General features: G+C 41.3%; 1 long non-coding RNA gene across 2 annotated transcripts; it reads right to left on the bottom strand.

Annotated features, from left to right (window-relative positions):
• Positions 1-972: 972 nt before the first annotated feature.
• On the bottom strand, positions 973-3,454 carry LOC107824237 (uncharacterized). Of its 2 annotated transcripts, XR_001656814.2 has the most exons (4): positions 3,320-3,454; positions 3,082-3,165; positions 2,023-2,087; positions 973-1,110 (listed from the first exon to the last, which is right to left on the bottom strand). It is a non-coding gene; the product is annotated as an uncharacterized LOC107824237 (long non-coding RNA). The 2 variants fall into 2 exon arrangements; XR_012700030.1 differs by lacking the exons at positions 973-1,110; positions 2,023-2,087 and having other exon boundaries at positions 3,081-3,165.
• Between the last annotated feature and the right edge of the window lie 15,443 nt (positions 3,455-18,897).

The following is an 18,897-nucleotide window of genomic DNA, read 5'->3' as shown; positions in this document are numbered from 1 at the left end:
AGCCCTTCCGGAGTCCTAACACACCCCCGGTGAGCGCGGATGATATTATTATGTGATGAATTTCCCTGGACATGGATCTTGTCCGACGTACTTGATACTCGGAGATGGATCTTCTTTATAGGGTTGGATTGTCGTTTTCCTTGGTACTGGGACTTATAGTTAGTGTTGTATATATTCCGAGATGGATCTTCCCTGGGACAGATGGCCATATACAGTACCGAGTGGTTGATCACTTAAGAATGGGAGCACATGGTGCATTACATACAGTATGTGCATTATCATATAGAGATAGTTGAGTTATATACCTTACATTATTCGGATCTATATTTACTTTATTTCTTTGAGCTGCCTATTTAATTGAAAGTATGCCTACGTTTCTACACATTTTTTTATTATATATGTTGCGGTTGAGTTCGTCACAACCTTTCAGTCTAAAGTTTGGACTTGTTGGTTACTGAGTTGGTGTACTTACGTTATCTTTGTATCTCGTGTGCAGATCCATGCGACTATGTTCATGGCGGTGGCTTCTGATTGAGGCCCAAGAGTTAAGAGACTATCAAGGTAGTTGCACAACGTTCGCAGGCCTTGACTCTCTTCCTTTATTATCAGTTGTATTTTTAGTTATTCCTTTATACGTTGTAGTGGATTGTATTCTGAATAGACGCTCATGTACTATGTGACACCCCAGTTTTGGGCTGGTTTGTATTACACTTTGGGAGTTATTATGTTTTCAAAAGGATTTCTTAAATGTTAACTGCTTCTATCATGTTTTTAAGTTATTTTATTATGTTGGGTTGTAGAGTTGAGATTGGCCTAGTTCCACAAGAGGCGCCATTACCACGGTCGATTTTGGGTCGTGACACATGATTTATAGACTTGCCTCATCCTCTTCTTCAAAAATATAGCACTATACGATCAACAAGTATAAATAGTAGCAAGAATGTGAAGGTCGTAAAACAGAGTAGAGGAATAAAAGATACAATTCACAATATGACACTAGTTTCATCAATTTCAATCTCCTCCATAGTTTTTCCAATTCATCGAGAAAATCAAGAATCTTCAAATAAACTTAATTGGTTGTGCATTTGGAATTACACAGCAGGTCCAACCCTACTAGAAACATGTAAAACAGTCATGCCATGATCATAATTATAAGCTGCAAGAAATATTGGACCATTGCTAGGGAAAAAAAAGATGCATTCAGTAATGCATAGTGTTAGAACATAAACAATAGCCTTCTTCCTTGAGTTTCCTCCTAGGCTGCCTAACATAAAGAAGGATAAAGGTAGGACATAATTTTAAATATTTAATTATTATTCCTAATTGATTAGAGAACAATCCACCTTAGTTGCAACAGAAATAATCAAGTTCTCCGTATACGAAATTTGTAAAGAGTAATTTCTTTCTTTATGCTAAGTTAAAACCTTTTTCTCAAATCAAGTCCTGGTGAATACAATGAAATTGCAAATGACTAAGTGATCTTTAACAAAATCAGTAGATCAAGTGAATTATATAGTTTTGTTTTAATGGTTTCCGATAATCCAGTATGCGTCTCAATCTAAAATTAGATTCTCAACCACCCTGTCATTGATAATCGACTTCCAATTAGGCAAATTTAGCAGAACCTCAAACAAGAGAACCAGAGGCAGCAAATATAGACGTAATCCTAGCCAGAATCCTTCCAAGATGAAATAAGCTAAAATAGCAATGTTTTGTTTCCCCATAACACTTCATACAAGATCTTTCCTTAAAGTATGTCATGTAATAAGGAAGATAAGATACTACACTAAATATCAACAGCTCCGGTATTTAAGACAAGTATCTATAAACTGATTGACTTATAGAAACTGGGCTTATGGGTCAAGAAAATATATACTATGACCTGCTGCATTTGGTACGACTTTCTCTTTGCAGATCAAAGGTTTCATTTCTTATTGGTTAATATATGGATATTTCTTTTTATGTGTTTAAATCCCTACTGTACATTCAACAATAAAGGTTTCTATTAAAGCAGAGAATTACCTCTTTTTCTCCATCTCATGTTTCAGTGTATTAGCAATTGTTTTTCTCTCCGTACTTGCGATATCCTGGGACAAAAGAAAGAGCCTTTACTTTATGTAAAGCTCACACATTCTAACAACGCAAGTATAATTGGTAGCACCCAAATATACAAGTGGAACTACCAACCTGCACTAGCAGCTTATAAAAAAGTAGTGATTGAATGATAATTGGTAGTACAAGTAAGGCTTTATGGATGCACGACACACAGATTTATTCTTGAAATCCCTTAAATATTGCAAAGAGTTTCTTCTTCTGGTGTTTTGTCACTTGTAATTACTACAACACTCTGATAAAAAAAAATGCTTCATCATTTCATTAGTGCTAGCTTTATAATACAATTAGTTTTCTCTAAACATGGATTTACTTCTTGAACCTCAATATTCCTTAGTGAAAGACACTAAGATTTATCAATAAAACTAAGGAACAAAAGGGTCACTATAGTTTTAATTTTAAAAAGGCAACTAATCCTCTTATGCTCCTAGTTGAAATCACAGTAATGATTAGATTTCACTTAATTTTCTAAGAGAACAGATAACACCTAATCTCACAAAACATTCAATTCCTTGGAACCCAAAATATTTATTGAAACAAGAAACAAACACAATATCTTCCTCAAGATGAACAATAGTAATACTCACATCACTAGATGTAACTATTTCCACTCTGAGTTTCCATCACTATTGATTTTAAAATCAGTACAATTGAATTGCATTAATTCAATTTTCAAACATAGATGCTAAAAATATGAATTTAGACAGAGCAGGAACTAACTTACAATGAGATGTGAGAATCAAAGTAACATAACCAAAGAGAGATCCGCAAAGCCAGAAGTAGCCTATTCTTTAGTAGTATTACAACCCAAAAAATATAGCCAAAGTAGCTGCTAAAAACTACATCTATCCCAATTCCAAAAAGCACAAATATACCAAAAAATAAGTAAATTATAGTCACGATCTGCTTGTGAATCTACAATCAATAGAAAGGAACATAATTAAAAAAAGGTAAAATAGAAATACCAACCGTATAAGAGATGAGACCATTGATTAGACTGGAATGGAGCTATAAGTACTGATGTGGATGAACCACACTATCTTTATTTAGAACCTGTAAGAAAATGGTTAATTTGTTGCCCTAATTTTTTCTTTGAAAAATTTGTCGATGCTGATTAGGACATGCTAACTAAAAACCTAAATCGAAGCATTCAAGGAATTGAAACCCTAAATTAGAAACAACTAAAACTAGAGATGAAGGAGCTTACGATTTCAAGCCATAGCCCCAACACTGGAAGATAAGGTTGTCGCTCATTTGAACCTCTTAACACAAAGCACGAGTCCAAGGGTTGAACTAATTGGGGAAGGTGAGAGCCAAAATAAAAATAAAAAAGGGCAGGTATTCTTTAGGAGGCCACAAGTCAAATAATTTATTGAGAAAAATAAATATTTTACCAACAAGAAAATATTTTTGGCAACACTGACAATTTATTATTGCCAATTTATTTATATCTTAAAATTATTATATTACCCAAAAGGTTATGGCAACAAAATTAAATTGTTAGCCAACAAGAAATTTTTTGTGGGTGAAATTTTTTGTGATATAACAACAACTAAATAGAGTTGTTGTCATTTACTGATATTTAGCAACAACATCATTGTTGTTGCTAAAACGTTATTGCAACTTATATGCTTTCTTGTAGTGATTGGTATTTATCTTAGAAGCAATGCAAAGAGTGAAGGATTGATAGGTCAAGGGACACAATCATCACAGTTACAAATCGCAGACAAACATGGTTGGCTATATATTAAGATAATGCTATAACATGGGAGAGTCAAGAGTCACTTTGCAGGAAATAGTAGATTTGTAAAAAGAGATTCATTGAAGCAGATTATGAGCAAGCAATTTCTACAAAGATCCCAGAAATTCAAGGCATGAATGTGAACTCATAACAAGCAAAAGACACGACATTAAGGCTAATATGAGCATGATCAATCAGGCAAACTTAAGAACGCTAGAAACTACTTGAATCAAATACGCAGAGTGAAGGTCTACTACACATGTTTAAACCTATCAAGTTCGATACTAGAGAACATGAAACCGCAGAACATCATTGAGACAATAGAATTACAAAAAGCACACAACAATGCAATGCTGAGAGTTCACAAATAACAAAGAAGCTTAAGGCATGCTTGTCTAAAAGTTCAAATAGTATTGGCATACTGAATACACATACATGAACAAGTAACGGAGTAATAATTAATGATATAAGGGTTAAGAATACTAACCAATTGCAAAGATAAACGAGCAAAAGAGTGGGTAACTTAGAACCTCAGTAGTTACTGTGAGCACGTGATTTTTGTTTTACGCGACAATCGCTCCAAAAGAATTAAAAATGTATGTGTCATGCGTAATTTAAACCATGACCCGTTTGTTAGATGGAAAATTACAAAAATACGCATTTTTTCTTTTGTCCTGATTTGTTGCCGTGTTTAATTTTGCCTACTTTTAACATTTTATCCGCGGGAAATAAATATGTTAAGTGTTAATTAGTGGTGCTTGGTTTTATTTAATTAGTTTGTGTATTTAGGAAATTAGAAATAAAGAAAAAGAAGACAAAATTTGTTGTAAAATGAATTTGGGCCGTGCCCATTTCAAAATCTGGAGCCCAGTCCGAACAGCCCACCCCAGGACACAAAACGACGTAGTTTAATACCAAAACTACGTCGTTTCAAGGCCGATCCATCTCAACCATTCAAACCAAACTGATCCAACGGCCAAGATCTCACACTCCGTACCCACTAACAAACCCGACCCGTCTCACCCGGACCGAACCCAAACCCTCAAAACGACACCGTTCCATTTAAGCCTTCAGATCCAGACCGTAGATCTAGATTGATCTAACGGTCGAGGTTCACCCACCCACTAACTATATAAGCCCTTCACCATACCTTGCCCCCCCAGCTAACACCCCCGCCTTCGTCTTCACCGAACCCATCCCCTTCAAACCCTAGCCGCCCCTGCACACCTTCACCAGAAACCCGGCGGCCTGAACGCCGGTGACCTCCACTTGAACACCATAGAACCCCCTCACCACCCTGAACATAGACCTGTTAACCGTTTGGTTCGAATCACCCCCCAGGTCCTCGAATCTTCATTTGAAGATTCGAGTCAAAACTCGATCTAACCCAACCAACCCCAGTTTCATACCAGACACTCCCCGGACCCTCCTCGTGACCAAACCATACTTGGTTTGGTCCGAATCTAACCAGGGAAACACGAATCCCAGATCTAAGTTTTTGAACTCTAGTTTTCCCTGTGCATGTTCCGTGCTTTGTTCAAACCGAAGAGATTAAGGTCTAATGGACCTTAATCGAGGTGTTTCTCATCCGAGAAACACTTCGTTTAAAAGTCCATTCAACCTTAAAGAAGGTCTGTTCAAACACCAGTGGATTTTTCTGATTTTGTTCCTTAAAAAGATTTGAGGTGAGTCTTGTTTTCTTTTCTTTATTTTTGTTTTATTCCGTGTGATTTGTTTTTAAAAGTCTGTTCATATTTGTTTTGATTTTATCAATTTTGTTTGTCCACTATGCTTCAACCTCTGTGTTTGTCTGAATCCCTCCCCTCCTATTCTGATAAGGCATGTGTATTGGTTGTATTCCAAATTTGTACTGACTAACTAACTCCTCGAAGTACAATTCTGTTTTAATCAGTATAAGTCGAGTCATGTGTCCCATACTTCTGAATGTCTGATTTTTGGCTACGTTTGTGTATGTTAATGCTAATATAGTCGAGTCGACATGAGTCGTCAATTAGTTTCAACTGTCTGAGCATAGCAAATCGATTTGCTTCTGTTAAACATTTGTTGAATCAATTAAGAACCAATTCTGTTTACTTATAGCTGTTGAATTGATCAGTAATAAGGATTGTTTGGTTTAAATTCTGAATTGGGAGGCATGTGCACTCGTGCACGGCATGTGCACTGGTGCACCTCATGTGTTTTGTGCACAGCCTGTGGCCTGCATAAAGGTTTTTGTTAAGCTCTAAACAATTTGACAGCATATGCTGTCAGATACATCCTACTACCCATACTTGGTTTTAGTTTAAAGAAGTATTTAAACTTTTTAAAAGATAACTCTGCCAGGGAATGTTGATGGGGTTTAATACTTAATTAGCTAAAGTTGGAATTGAAAATGGAAGGCACATGGGAGGGGTACTGGGGGATTCTGAAAACAGGCTGTTAAAAGGGATAGTTTTGAGGCTTATAAAAGCAGGGAGACCTGGGACAGAATACAAGAGATATATACAGAGAGAGAATCAGAACTGAAAAAGAAAAATACACACACTGTGAGGAGTTTGGAAAGGAGAGCTGAAATACATACAAAACAGATACACATAGATAGAGAGAGATTAAGGGATAGAAGGGATACAACTAACAATCAGAAACTTTTTTCCTCCTATTATTATTGGGTTTCAATTGTTCAACTTGTTCAAATCAATTCTGATTCTTTGAAATTCCAGTTGTGTCTATTAGTCGAGTGTTTTCATTGGTTTACCACTGGTTGGTCTGTCTGGAGTTCTGATTCTACTCCACTGGGTTTTGCTGTTATTTGGCTATTGCTTTCTGTTGGCCATAGTTGCATTTCTGCACTCGAGCCTGCTTCTTGCTATATTGCTTTGCCTGCTGCTATCTTGCCCTGCTGCTGCTGCTATTTTGTTTCTTGCTGCTGCTGATTTCCCCATCTTTTTCTTCTTCTCCTTTGCATTTTCAGTGTTTCCAGGTACACATTTCAAATCCAACTTTGGTGTTAACTGTAACAATTCAAAAGCATGAAATGAAAGGAGTTTCCTGAAGAAGATTTAGATATCTGTTTGTAAATGTTTGTGATATACTGACTTCAGATTGTATAAATTGATTAGTGTGATTCAGTAATGAAAGATTAGTTAGATAATACTCCATCAAGTTTAGCCTCTAGTTTCTTAGTTTGTAGTTTTTTGCTGGTACAAAAATGTAATGACACAATACAGAGAGGGCATGGAGAATTAATATAGATTTTGACTAGGATTCTCGTTCAACTGAGCGACATGCATAGAATAGAATATTTCCACCTTACACAAATGTTTCTTTGTTCATTTTAGTTTTCTTTTATCATAACTCGTTAGGCAGTACATAATATTATGTTCAAATCCCGTTAGTGACAATGCCTAGTAGTTAATTCCTTTAATTCGGCCCCGATCAGTCTAGTAAATTTCAATTCAAGAAATGTTTGGACACAAGTATAATGTTGGGTCAATCTCGAGTGTAATTTCTTTGCCCAATTAAAGTATGTTTCATGAGTTATGACATCCCTCCACTTTGTAAATAATCAATCAGAAATTGATAAGAATCCGAATTAGGCAAAAGCCTATAGTTGAATTAGCACGTACCTTTTCTTCTAGTTTTAGAGACAAACGCATTAGAAATGTAGCCACTTTAGGATATCTTTTCTAAAAATAGAGATGAGCCTCGCCAAATAAAAGTGCAACAATTGTGGGGCCCTCCATAAATAACCATGATAATTATCTAGAACTCAAGATAGGCCATTTAATAAATTTCATGGCTTTTCTACAAAATAATAACGCGTTAGACTCTTTAGGCACGGTTTAAGTAAATTATATTCTTAAAATCGGGTGCACATTGATGTGACCCAAATTCAAGTCTCAACGGAGTCAAAAATGTGTTAACAACTACGGGTGCATTGATTGTGACGTGGTTCGATATGCATTTTCACGACGTTGCAATTCTGTAAAATAAATGATAATAATAAAAGCGGTTAAAACTTAATAAAAGCACATAAGTCACAACATGTATTTAAATCAGATATTTAGCCATTATAACAATTTAAGCGACCGTGCTAGAACCACGGGATTCGAGGGTGCCTAACACCTTCCCTCGGGTCAACAGAATTCCTTACTTAGAATTTCTGGTTCGCAGACTTCATTTGGAAAAGTCGAAAATCTCCTCGATTTGGGATTCAAGATAAACCGGTGACTTGGGACACCAAAAGCCAAACCTTTCCCAAGTGGCGACTCTGAATTAAATACATAATCCCATTTCGAATATTGTCACTTAAATTGGAAAAACTCCCCTCGCGCATTAACCCTTCGGGGCAGGGCGCGCAAAAAGGAGGTGTGACAGCTCTGGCGACTCTGCTGGGGAATGTATGACCCAGAACCACTGGTTCAGGGTCCAAGAATTCGAGCTTAGAATAATTGTTATATTTGGCTTTATTATCTGATCTTTATTACATGTTTTGCATAAAAGTGCTAAATGTTGTCTTTTACCGCTTTTGATATTATCTGAACTGTATATAAACTGTGCCGAAACCCTTCTTTTCTTACCTCCGGGGAGAAGCTCGCTGGTCGAGACTCCCTATTCTGTTAATGTCAATACTTGAAATAAGAAAGAGGTCGGACAAGTTACAAAGCCGGACGATCTCGCGGGTCCCCGGTACGTAGCCCCCTCCTCGACTCGAGTTGTCCGCTCGGGTACACAGTCTAGAACAAATACCAAGGTTTAAACCTAGTATAACGAAACTTCATGCCGGATCCCTAGTAGGAACGCTTATTTGCATCATATTGCATTTGACTTAGGGGACTCAACACAGGGGTTGAGTCCGTCTAGGACAGGCAACCTGAAATGGAAAAGACCATCATGCTGCATTCTTATCTGTGTTGTGCATTTATTTGCTTCGGTTCCGCATGTCGACCGGTTCTTAAAAAAAAAGGGAAAATAGCAGCGTAGAGGAGATAATTACTTATTTTTGGAAAATAAAACCAATGTCCAAGTAGTGTCAAAACCTCGCCGGAATTTTTCTAAAAAAAAATAACTGTTTTGTTTATTGAGAGTTGTTAAAAAAAAAATATAAAAATCTTTCTTTTATCACTTTCAAAAATCAAAAAAAAAAGGTATTTATTTTAAAAGTAAAAAAAACAAAAAAAAAAAATCGAAAATTCATAATTTAAAAATGTGTTGTTTCTTTTGTAGTACCCCTTTTGCGAATTCAGACTAATAGTCCAAATTTTTTCTAAAAAAAAAATAAAATAAAAAATATAAAAAAAAAAATATAGTTCCTTTAATCTTTCTCTTTTCAAAAACAAAAAAAAATATAAAAATACGTATTCCTGATTTCTAGGTTTATTCGATTTTTCCTATTTTTACGATATTCCCGAACTACGCCGGTTTGATTCTCACCGGATGTGAGATACGTAGGCAACCCTCGTCGGGTTCAACCCCATTTTGCTAAAATAGCCAAAATCAAAAAATATGTTTCAAATTTTTAAAGAGTCATAAATAAGTCAGGTGATGCTGTTTTGTCATAAATAGCTGAATGTTCCCGAAAGGGACGCCGGAAGGCTAACTTTGCATAAACAGCCACCTTTGGGTCATTTTTAAGGTTTAGTCCAGTTGACCCACACAACCTTAAAATCTTCGTTCCCGAGGCGTTGAAAGGTCGTGTTGGCAATTTTGAGTTTTCTAATTTGAAAAAAAAAACGATAAAAAAGAGTCGTAAATAAATAGGGTGACGCTGTTTTGTCATGAATAGCCGAATGTTCCCGAAAGGGACGCCGGAAGGCTGACTTTGCATAAATAGCCACTTTTGGGTTTTGTTTAGCATTTTTAGACCCACACAGCCTTAAAATCTTCGTCCCCGAAGTGCTTAAAGGCCGTGTTCAAAACTTGGTCCCCTCTGTAAAATATTTTGAGTCAGTCATTTTTGTTAAAATCACCTTAATAAATGTGCAGGATGAGCACGATGCAAAATGAACATTTTTCAATAATGACCAAAATCTCTGTCAAGTTACGGCTATGGTGGAATGATCTAGGTGTTGAAGGACAAAATGAGGTTAAGAAATATCTGAAAGGTCTTGTGGGTCTGTTGGAAATCCAGCCTCGGGGAGATATCATAAGAGCTTTGGTTACCTATTGGGACCCGGCGCACAATGTTTTCCATTTCTCTGATTTTGAACTCACCCCGACTTTGGAAGAAATGGCCGGATACATCGGGAATACTGAGTTTCCCTTGAGGGAAAAATACTTGGTCGCCCCAAGAGTCGTCACGGCACATCGATTCCTAGATTCATTGAAGATACCCAGAACAGTCCACAACCCGGATCTGGCAGCCGGATTCTGTACCCCATGCTTCATATATGATAGGTACGGTCATGAGGGGGATTCAATAATCCAATCAACAAACTGTGCAGCAAAGGAGTTCGTCAGAAGTGGGACGAGCACAGACGGGTAGCGTTCATGATAATGTTCCTGGGTCTTCTGGTATTTCCAAGGAAAGATGGAAATATTGATTTGAAGATATCTGGGGTCGTCAGCACTTTACTCACGCAAAGTGACAGTACTCTCGCGCCTATGGTGGTATCCGACATCTTTCGAGCTCTCACAGCTTGTAAAGCTGCGGGAAATTTCTTCGAAGGTTGTAACTTGCTCCTACAGATATGGATGACCGAGCACCTTTGCCATCATTCCGAGATTTTGAGCCATGGTTCCCCGGAAAAGACTCGCATAGAAGAATCTTACAAGAGAACCAAAGAGATCAGTTTGCCCAAAGGAGTCCTGGCATGGACCTCGTTCTTGCAAGCTCTTACTGCCAGCCAAATACAATGGACGTTGGGATGGTTGCCTGTTGATGAGATCTTATATATGTCGGTGGCTAAAACTCATTTCTTACTGATGGGGCTTAAGAGCATTCAACCTTACGCACCCGGACGAGTGTTGAGACAGTTCGGAAGGTGCCAGACAGTACCTCATGAAGAAGATCTCAGCGCTCAAACAGTTGAGATAAGTCCTAACGGACAGTTCCCAGAAGCGAAGATTCGCCAAATCTGGAATGAGGGTCAATATTTGAAATCAGATACTTGCGTGCGGGATCGAGCCAAGGGAGAAATGGCGCCAGGTTACCTTGCATGGTATAGAAGGGAACTCGAGCATGAAAGGCCAGCTAAGAGACCCCACATCCGGGGTTTCACCGAGTCATCGCAAAGGCATTGAGATTGGTTAGCAAAGGAAAGAGGTTATTGTGCCGAAATCAGCAGATTAAAGCAACAGGTAGAAGGCATGAAATACGAGCACAGCGTGCAAATTGCTACCGATCTGGGAGAGCGGAACAAGTTAACTCAAGAAAATGAAATGCTCAGAGCCCAGATCAAACAGATAAGGTTGGATGCAGATAGACAACCAAGGCGTCGATCGAACGAGCAGCTGATAAAAGGGCTAAAAGGTGAAATCAGGGAATGGCGAGATGGCTTGGAGAGATCTGAAAACATCATAGCAGAGTTCAAGGCACAGTGGGATACAAGAGCAGATAAGCATCGCAGATACCTGAATCAATTGGAAGGCAACCACGAGAAGACTGTTGCTAAAATAAAGAGAGAGATGGCAGCACTTGAGATCAAAACAGCTAGTCAGGCCAAGGATTTCCAAATCGAGAGCAGATACTGGTATGACTCAATAGCCCAGATGAAGTTGGAAGTACGGCGATTGAAGCATCGACACGTACAAGATGTTCAAGTCTTCAAGATATGCAGCGATCAGATAAAGCACCTACTTGTAGAGAAGAAGCAAACCAGAGATAGGATCAAAGCCATTGCCCACGCCATCACCAGACGATGTCTACGATGTGAGAACATGTCCAGTGTTACCTTCCTCTCGGCAGTAATGGTTTATGTCAAGCAGACTATGCACGAGCTAGAGCAACTTGAGAGGGATCTCACGCCTAGGACCGCGGCGAGGCCGAACGATGCCCCGCGGAAACCAATTTTTAAAACCATAATGCATTTATAGGTCAAATCTGTATCTTAGCATCTTCTGCCTGTTTTTCCATCAGGGTGATTTTCAGTCTATTTTGAGTCTAAGTTTATTTTCAAAGTTTGATCTTTCTTTTGCAAATGTAACTTGTAATAGAACGTTTCAACAATAAAGAGGTTGTTTCTTCTACGCTCATTCGTGTTTTTCGAACTACGTAATGATCTAATTCACGTAAGCATCGTGATACGTAGGCAATCCTCATCGGATCCGGTCGCATTTTCTTTTACTACAAAAATAAAAAAAAAAAAAAAAGGAAAAAAAAAAGAGAAAAAGAAAGGAAAAAAAAAGGGGGAAATAAGAGGAAAAATACCGGAATGACGCATGCTCTCGTAAGCAGACATATAGTAATCCACTTAACTGTATAGGTGCATCATGCCCAACGTGAGATTAACTATCTGTTATTTACTGCAAATTAACCGTGCGTTTGTCATTGAGCATTTTTCCAGGGTTTTTGAAAAGACGGTTGGTTTGGTGAAAGTCTGGCCTCGCACTCATACTTCACGAGGTCAAGGAGAGGTGTTCAACTGCCTGTTGTTAGGACCAGAAGCAGTACTCACACTTACTTCACCAGGTCAAAAGGAAGTGTGGAAATGTCTTCGGAAATTCCATTGCAAACAGTCCCCGTCTCTGAGGAGAGCTCAATCTCAGCCGTCCTCACACCTGAATCCGCAACTGCGGAGGAAAATAGGATCCTACGGCTCCGCATGTTGGAAATGCTGGATGACTGGAACAATGGGAAAGAGCCGCCAAGTGTCGTCCCCGGATTCCCTGAACTATTCTCCAGGTCAAGTGGGACTTCTAATGTCCCCATAAATTACCCTGCTACCCCATTTGGGTACCCGACCACCTCCGCCTTCTCTGCAGGATCACCTTCTGAGCCTCATCCCCGAATGTCGGCCACTGATGCAAGCGTGAACATCTTTACTGCATCGCCTTGCCCAGCTACGGCACAGCCTGCCACGTACAAGCCAAGCCTTGACTCATCCTCTTTTACATTCCAAGCACCGTCATTCTCAATGGAACCAACTAGGTTCGCTACCAGTACTAATCCTCTACCGCCTCAGTGCGAGCTTGTACCAGGGCAGGATCAGAACCCCAGAGTTGTAGAACAAAATGAGATGGCCAAAAGGATGAGAAGCCTTGAGCAAAGTCTGAAGAATATGCAAGGATTGAGCGGGCAAAAGAGCGTCTCTTACGCCGACCTATGCATGTTTCCTCACGTACACCTGCCAACGGGTTTCAAGACCCCCAAGTTTGAGAAATACGATGGGCACGGTGACCCCATTGCACATCTTAAGAAATACTGCAACCAATTGCGGGGAGCCGGCGGAAAAGAAGAACTGCTAATGGCATACTTTGGGGAAAGTTTAGTAGGGATAGCTTCGGAATGGTATATGGATCAGGAAATGTCCCGATGGCATATATGGGATGATCTCGCCAGAGATTTTGTAAAACAATTCCAGTATAACATCGACATTGCGCCAGACCGAAACTCTCTGTCGAATTTGAAGAAGAAGCCTTCGGAAAGCTTTAGAGAGTATGCTATTAAGTGGCGTGAACAGGCGTCGAGAGTGAAGCCTCCCATGGATGAAGTGGAAATGGTCACTACCTTTCTCCAGGCTCAAGAGTCTGACTATTTCCAGAACATGATGTCGGCCATGGGTAAGCCATTCGCGGAAGCGATCAAGATTGGAGAGATGGTGGAAAATGGGTTGAAAACGGGAAGGATTTTGAGTCAAGCAGCCATAAGGGCAACCTCCCAGGCCGTCCAAAGCGGGTCTGGAGGAACAACAAGGGGGAAGAAGAAAGAAGAAACGACTATGGCAGCCTCTGAAGCAAGGGAGTATCATCATCCCAGGCCCCATTTTCCGGAAAGAGCCCCACAACACTATTACCCCCATTCAAATTCGGCATATGCTCATCAACCTTATATGGTCATGAATGCCCAACCTTATAACCATCCACCACAACAAGCCAACCGAGGCCCAGCTCCACCTCCCAGAAATCAGCCTCCTTACCGCAACCACTATAACCCACAACCCCCGCAGAATAACTACCGCCCCCAAGATCCACCTCGACGGCGGACTTTCACGCCCATCGGTGAGCCATACTCAACTTTGTTCCCTAAGCTAGTCCAATTGGGTTTCTTGCAACCAATTCCCCAAACAAGGCAAAACCCAACATCGCCTTCTTACAAAGCCGGAGTCAGATGCGCCTATCATTCAGGGGCTGAGGGACATGATACAAACGACTGCTGGTCATTGAAAAGAGTGGTCGAAAATTTGATAGAGCAGGGGAAAATAGTGCTAAGGGACGAAGAGATCCCAAATGTGACTAACAATCCATTGCCCGCTCACAATAATGGGCCACTAATCGGCATGATTTGTGAAGACAAAGAGTTCGACCCTGCTTTGAAAGCCATAATTGCCATTGTCGACACGGGGAAGAGGCCTGAAATAGACCAAAAATCAGAAAAGGGGGAGGAGGCCAAGGTTGCAGAGAGCAAGCCTGAAAAGAAGGTGGAGAAGAAGGTGGTACCAGCAATGGGCGGAGTTCTTTACATACCACGAGGTCAAGCTGAGAAGACGCAGAAATCCGGGATAAAAAAGACAAAACCTATGTACGTGCCAAAAGGGGCCTATGTGGTCCGGGGGACGATTCAACCACCTCGGCCGAATGAGCCAGTGGTTATCGGACGCGTGCCACAAAAGCCAATGACCAACCCGTCCACAGTGCCGTGGAATTATCGAAAGACTTTGGTAATGTACAAAGGTAAAGAGGTCATGGGAGAACTTCCAGAAAATACTTTCATTGGAGGGTATTCAAATACCCAAGAACTGAACAACGCCACACAAAGGCGCTTCCCGCCAAAGAAGCCCGTGAGTGTTGAGGAAGCGGAATTGTTCTTCCAACAAATGAAGATGTCGGATTACGAAGTGATAGATCAGCTGCGCAAGCACCCTGAGCAGGTGTCCATGCTATCATTATTGATAAGGTCGGCCGAGCATCAAAAGATCTTACTGAAGACCCTGAATGAGGCATATGTGCCAGTTGAAACCTCGGTTGAGCAACTAGAGCGGATGACAGAAAGATTCTTCGCCGTCAACCAAATCTCTTTCAGCAAGAATGATTTACCCCCGGAAGGAGCGGCACACAACAAGGCCTTGCATTTAACAGTTAAATGCGAGGACTACTATGTCAAGCGGGTAATGTTGGATGGAGGCTCAGGCGTTGACATTTGCCCGCTCTCCACGCTACAAAGGATGGAAATTGGGACCGGAAGAATCCGACCCAACGATGTCTGCGTAAGAGCTTTCGACGGCATCAAGAGAGATACCATGGGAGAAATAGACCTGTTGTTGGTCATAGGACCAGTCGAATTTCGAGTAACCTTCCAGGTGATCGACATGGACACATCCTACAATTTTCTCCTTGGCAGACCTTGGATCCATACGGAAGGAGCCGTGCCTTCCACTCTTCACCAGATGGTGAAGTTCGAGTACGAAAACCAAGAGATCGTGGTCCATGGGGAGGACGAACATGCCATTTATCGGGACTCATCCATCCCGTATCTTGAACCGAGAGAAGGGAGCGAACATACGGTCTATCAAGCTTTCGAGGTTGTACTGGCAGAGCAGCACGAAGAGGAAATACCCTGCCCCCAGCCTTTCTTGTCTAACGCTTCGGTTATGGTGGCCAAAGAGATGATCCGACACGGATTCAGGCCAGGGAAAGGACTTGGACGAACCCTTCAGGGAATAACGGAACCCGTTACTTTACCAGTCATCAAGAAACCTTTTGGACTAGGTTTCAAACCTACTCCAGTAGACGAAAAATGGGCAAAGAAAAGGAGAAATGAGGGCTGGAAGTTGCCTCAACCACTGCCGTATTTATATGCGACTTTCATCAGGCCAAGGTACGCTGAAGAAGAAGATGATGAAGTCTTCACAGATGAGGAAATCGAGGAAATATGTGGGGCAATGAGGGAAATGCTCTACGAGGTCCACATGGTTCAACCAGGCGAAGGCACAAGCACTGCTGAGATGATGTACATGGGGCCAAACGCCAAACTCCAAAACTGGGAGGCCACGCCATTCCCGACTAGACGGAAGTCCGGGTAGACCTGTCCTGCCACCTTTCCTGTATCACAAGTTATCTCCGGGACATAGCTTGAACGTTTTTTTTTTGTTTTGAATTCCTAGTTGTAAACATTGTTGTCTTCCAATTTTCCAAAGAAAATATACAAAAAAATCATCATTACTTTCCTATTCTTTCTTTTGTTCTGATTTTTATTATTTTTCCTCTTATATTCCTTTTCAGTCCTAATAATGCGGCTTTAAATATGACATGCTTGCGGACTTCACACCCAGATCACAATGAGCTATTTAACTGCGAATTAATGAACCCAGAATCAGAATATGATGCGGAAGAGGCTTTTAGGGAGATAAACCGAGAGTTGGAATATTTCGAGAATAAACCTAAGCCAAATCTAAATGACACTAAACCGGTAAATTTAGGAACCCCGGAAGAAATCCGGGAGACCAAGATAAGCATTCACACGGACAAGAAAACGCGAGAGGCGATAATTCAACTTCTTCTTGAATTTAAAGACGTGTTTGCTTGGTCATATGATGACATGCCGGGACTAGGTGTTGATCTAGTGGTTCACAAATTGCCGATTCATCCTGATTGTCCTCCAGTTCAACAAAAGCAACGAAAGTTCAAAACTGAGGTCAGTGACAAGATTAAGGAGGAGATCACCAAACAGTTGAAAACGGGAGTGATCCGGGTAGTCCAATATACAACATGGTTGGCGAATGTGGTTCCAGTACCAAAGAAGGACGGGAAAACTCGAGTATGCGTAGATTACCGATATTTGAACAGAGCAAGTCCTAAGGATAATTTCCCGCTGCCCAACATCCACATCCTCGTTGATAATTGTGCCAAACACGAGATACAGTCTTTTGTAGATTGTTGCGCTGGGTATCATCAGGTACTGATGGATGAAGAGGACGCCGAGAAAACCGCCTTCACCACGCCTTGGGGCACCTACTGTTACCGGGTCATGCCATTTGGTCTGAAGAATGCTGGGGCTACTTACATGAGGGCCATGACTGCCATTTTCCATGACATGATGCACCAGGAAATAGAGGTGTACGTGGACGATGTGATAGTCAAGTCCAGGACGCAGGATAATCACATCCAAGACTTGAGGAAATTCTTCGAGAGGCTAAGGAAGTATGACTTGAAGCTAAATCCAGCCAAATGCGCTTTCGGAGTTCCGTCGGGCAAACTTTTGGGTTTCATCGTAAGCAGGAGAGGAATTGAGCTCGATCCAACTAAGATAAAATCCATCAGAGATCTACCTCCCCCGAGAACGAAGAAAGACGTGATGAGTCTGTTGGGCAGGTTGAACTACATCAGTCGGTTTATTGCCCAGCTGACAAGCACGTGTGAGCCCATATTCAAGCTGTTAAGGAAAGATGCGGCGATTAAGTGGACAACGGAGTGTCAAGAAGCCTTTGATAAAGTCAAAGAATACCTTTCGAATCCCCCAGTCTTGGTCCCTCCAGAACCAGGGAGGCCACTTTTCTTGTATCTGACAGTCTTGGAGAACTCTTTCGGTTGCGTCCTCGGGCAACACGACATAACCGGAAAGAAGGAACAAGCAATCTACTACCTGAGCAAGAAATTCACCAGCTACGAGGCCAAATACACTCTGCTGGAAAGGACATGCTGCGCTCTCACATGGGTTGCTCAAAAGCTGAGACATTATCTCCAAGCCCACACTACATTCCTCATAAGCAGGTTGGATCCCTTGAAGTATATATTTCAGAAACCAATGCCTACTGGGAGACTGGCTAAATGGCAAATCTTGCTTACGGAATTCGACATAGTTTATGTCACCCGCACGGCGATGAAAGCCCAGGCATTAGCAGATCATCTGGCCGAAAATCCGGTTGATGAGGAATACCAGCCATTGGATACCTACTTTCCAGATGAAGAGGTAAACACCGTAGAAGTGATCTCGGAGGAAGCTCATGTTTGGAAGATGTTCTTTGACGGAGCCGTGAACGCCAAGGGTATAGGGATTGGGGCAATTTTGATCTCACCTGCCGGTCAGCATTATCCCGCCACAGCTAGACTTCGTTTCTTCTGCACAAATAATACAGCTGAATACGAAGCCTGCATTATGGGCATGCATATGGTAATCGATCAGGATGTCAAAGACTTACTGATTATGGGAGATTCTGACCTGATCATCCGGCAAGTTCAAGGCGAGTGGGAAACTCGGGATGTCAAACTTATCCCATACCGACAACATGTGGAGAACCTCAGCAAGCGCTTTACCTCAATAGAATTCAGGTACATTCCGAGGTGTCACAATGAACTGGCAGATGCACTTGCTACTTTGGCTTCAATGCTCCCCTACCCGGGCAACGCCCACGTCGATCCTTTGGAAATCCAAATCAAGGAAAGACACGGTTACTGCAGTGTAATCGAGGCAGGATCAAGCACGCAGCCTTGCTACCATGACATCAAGAAATTCCTGAAGACACAAGAATACCCCGAGCACGCTACTGGAGATCAGAAGAGGACCATTAGGCGACATGCAAGTGGTTTCTTTCTAAGCGGTGAATTGTTATATAAGAGGACCCCGGACCTCAATCTCTTACGATGCGTCGATATCGAGGAGGCAAGCAAGATCATGCACGAAGTACACGCAGGTGTGTGCGGACCTCACATGAACGGGTATGTCTTGGCAAAGAAAATCCTTCGAGCAGGTTATTACTGGATGACCATGGAAAAGGATTGCTTTAGTTTCGTTCGGAAGTGTCATCAGTGTCAGGTGCACGGTGATTTGATTCATGCACCTCCCACGGAACTGCATCCCATGTCCGCACCATGGCCATTCGTCGCCTGGGGCATGGACGTCATTGGACCAATTGAACCAAAGGCCTCGAACGGACACATGTTTATACTAG

Source organism: Nicotiana tabacum, chromosome 16, assembly GCF_000715075.1.
Source record: "Nicotiana tabacum cultivar K326 chromosome 16, ASM71507v2, whole genome shotgun sequence".
NCBI classification, from domain to species: domain Eukaryota; kingdom Viridiplantae; phylum Streptophyta; class Magnoliopsida; order Solanales; family Solanaceae; genus Nicotiana; species Nicotiana tabacum.
This window is presented reverse-complemented; position numbering and strand designations above follow the sequence as displayed.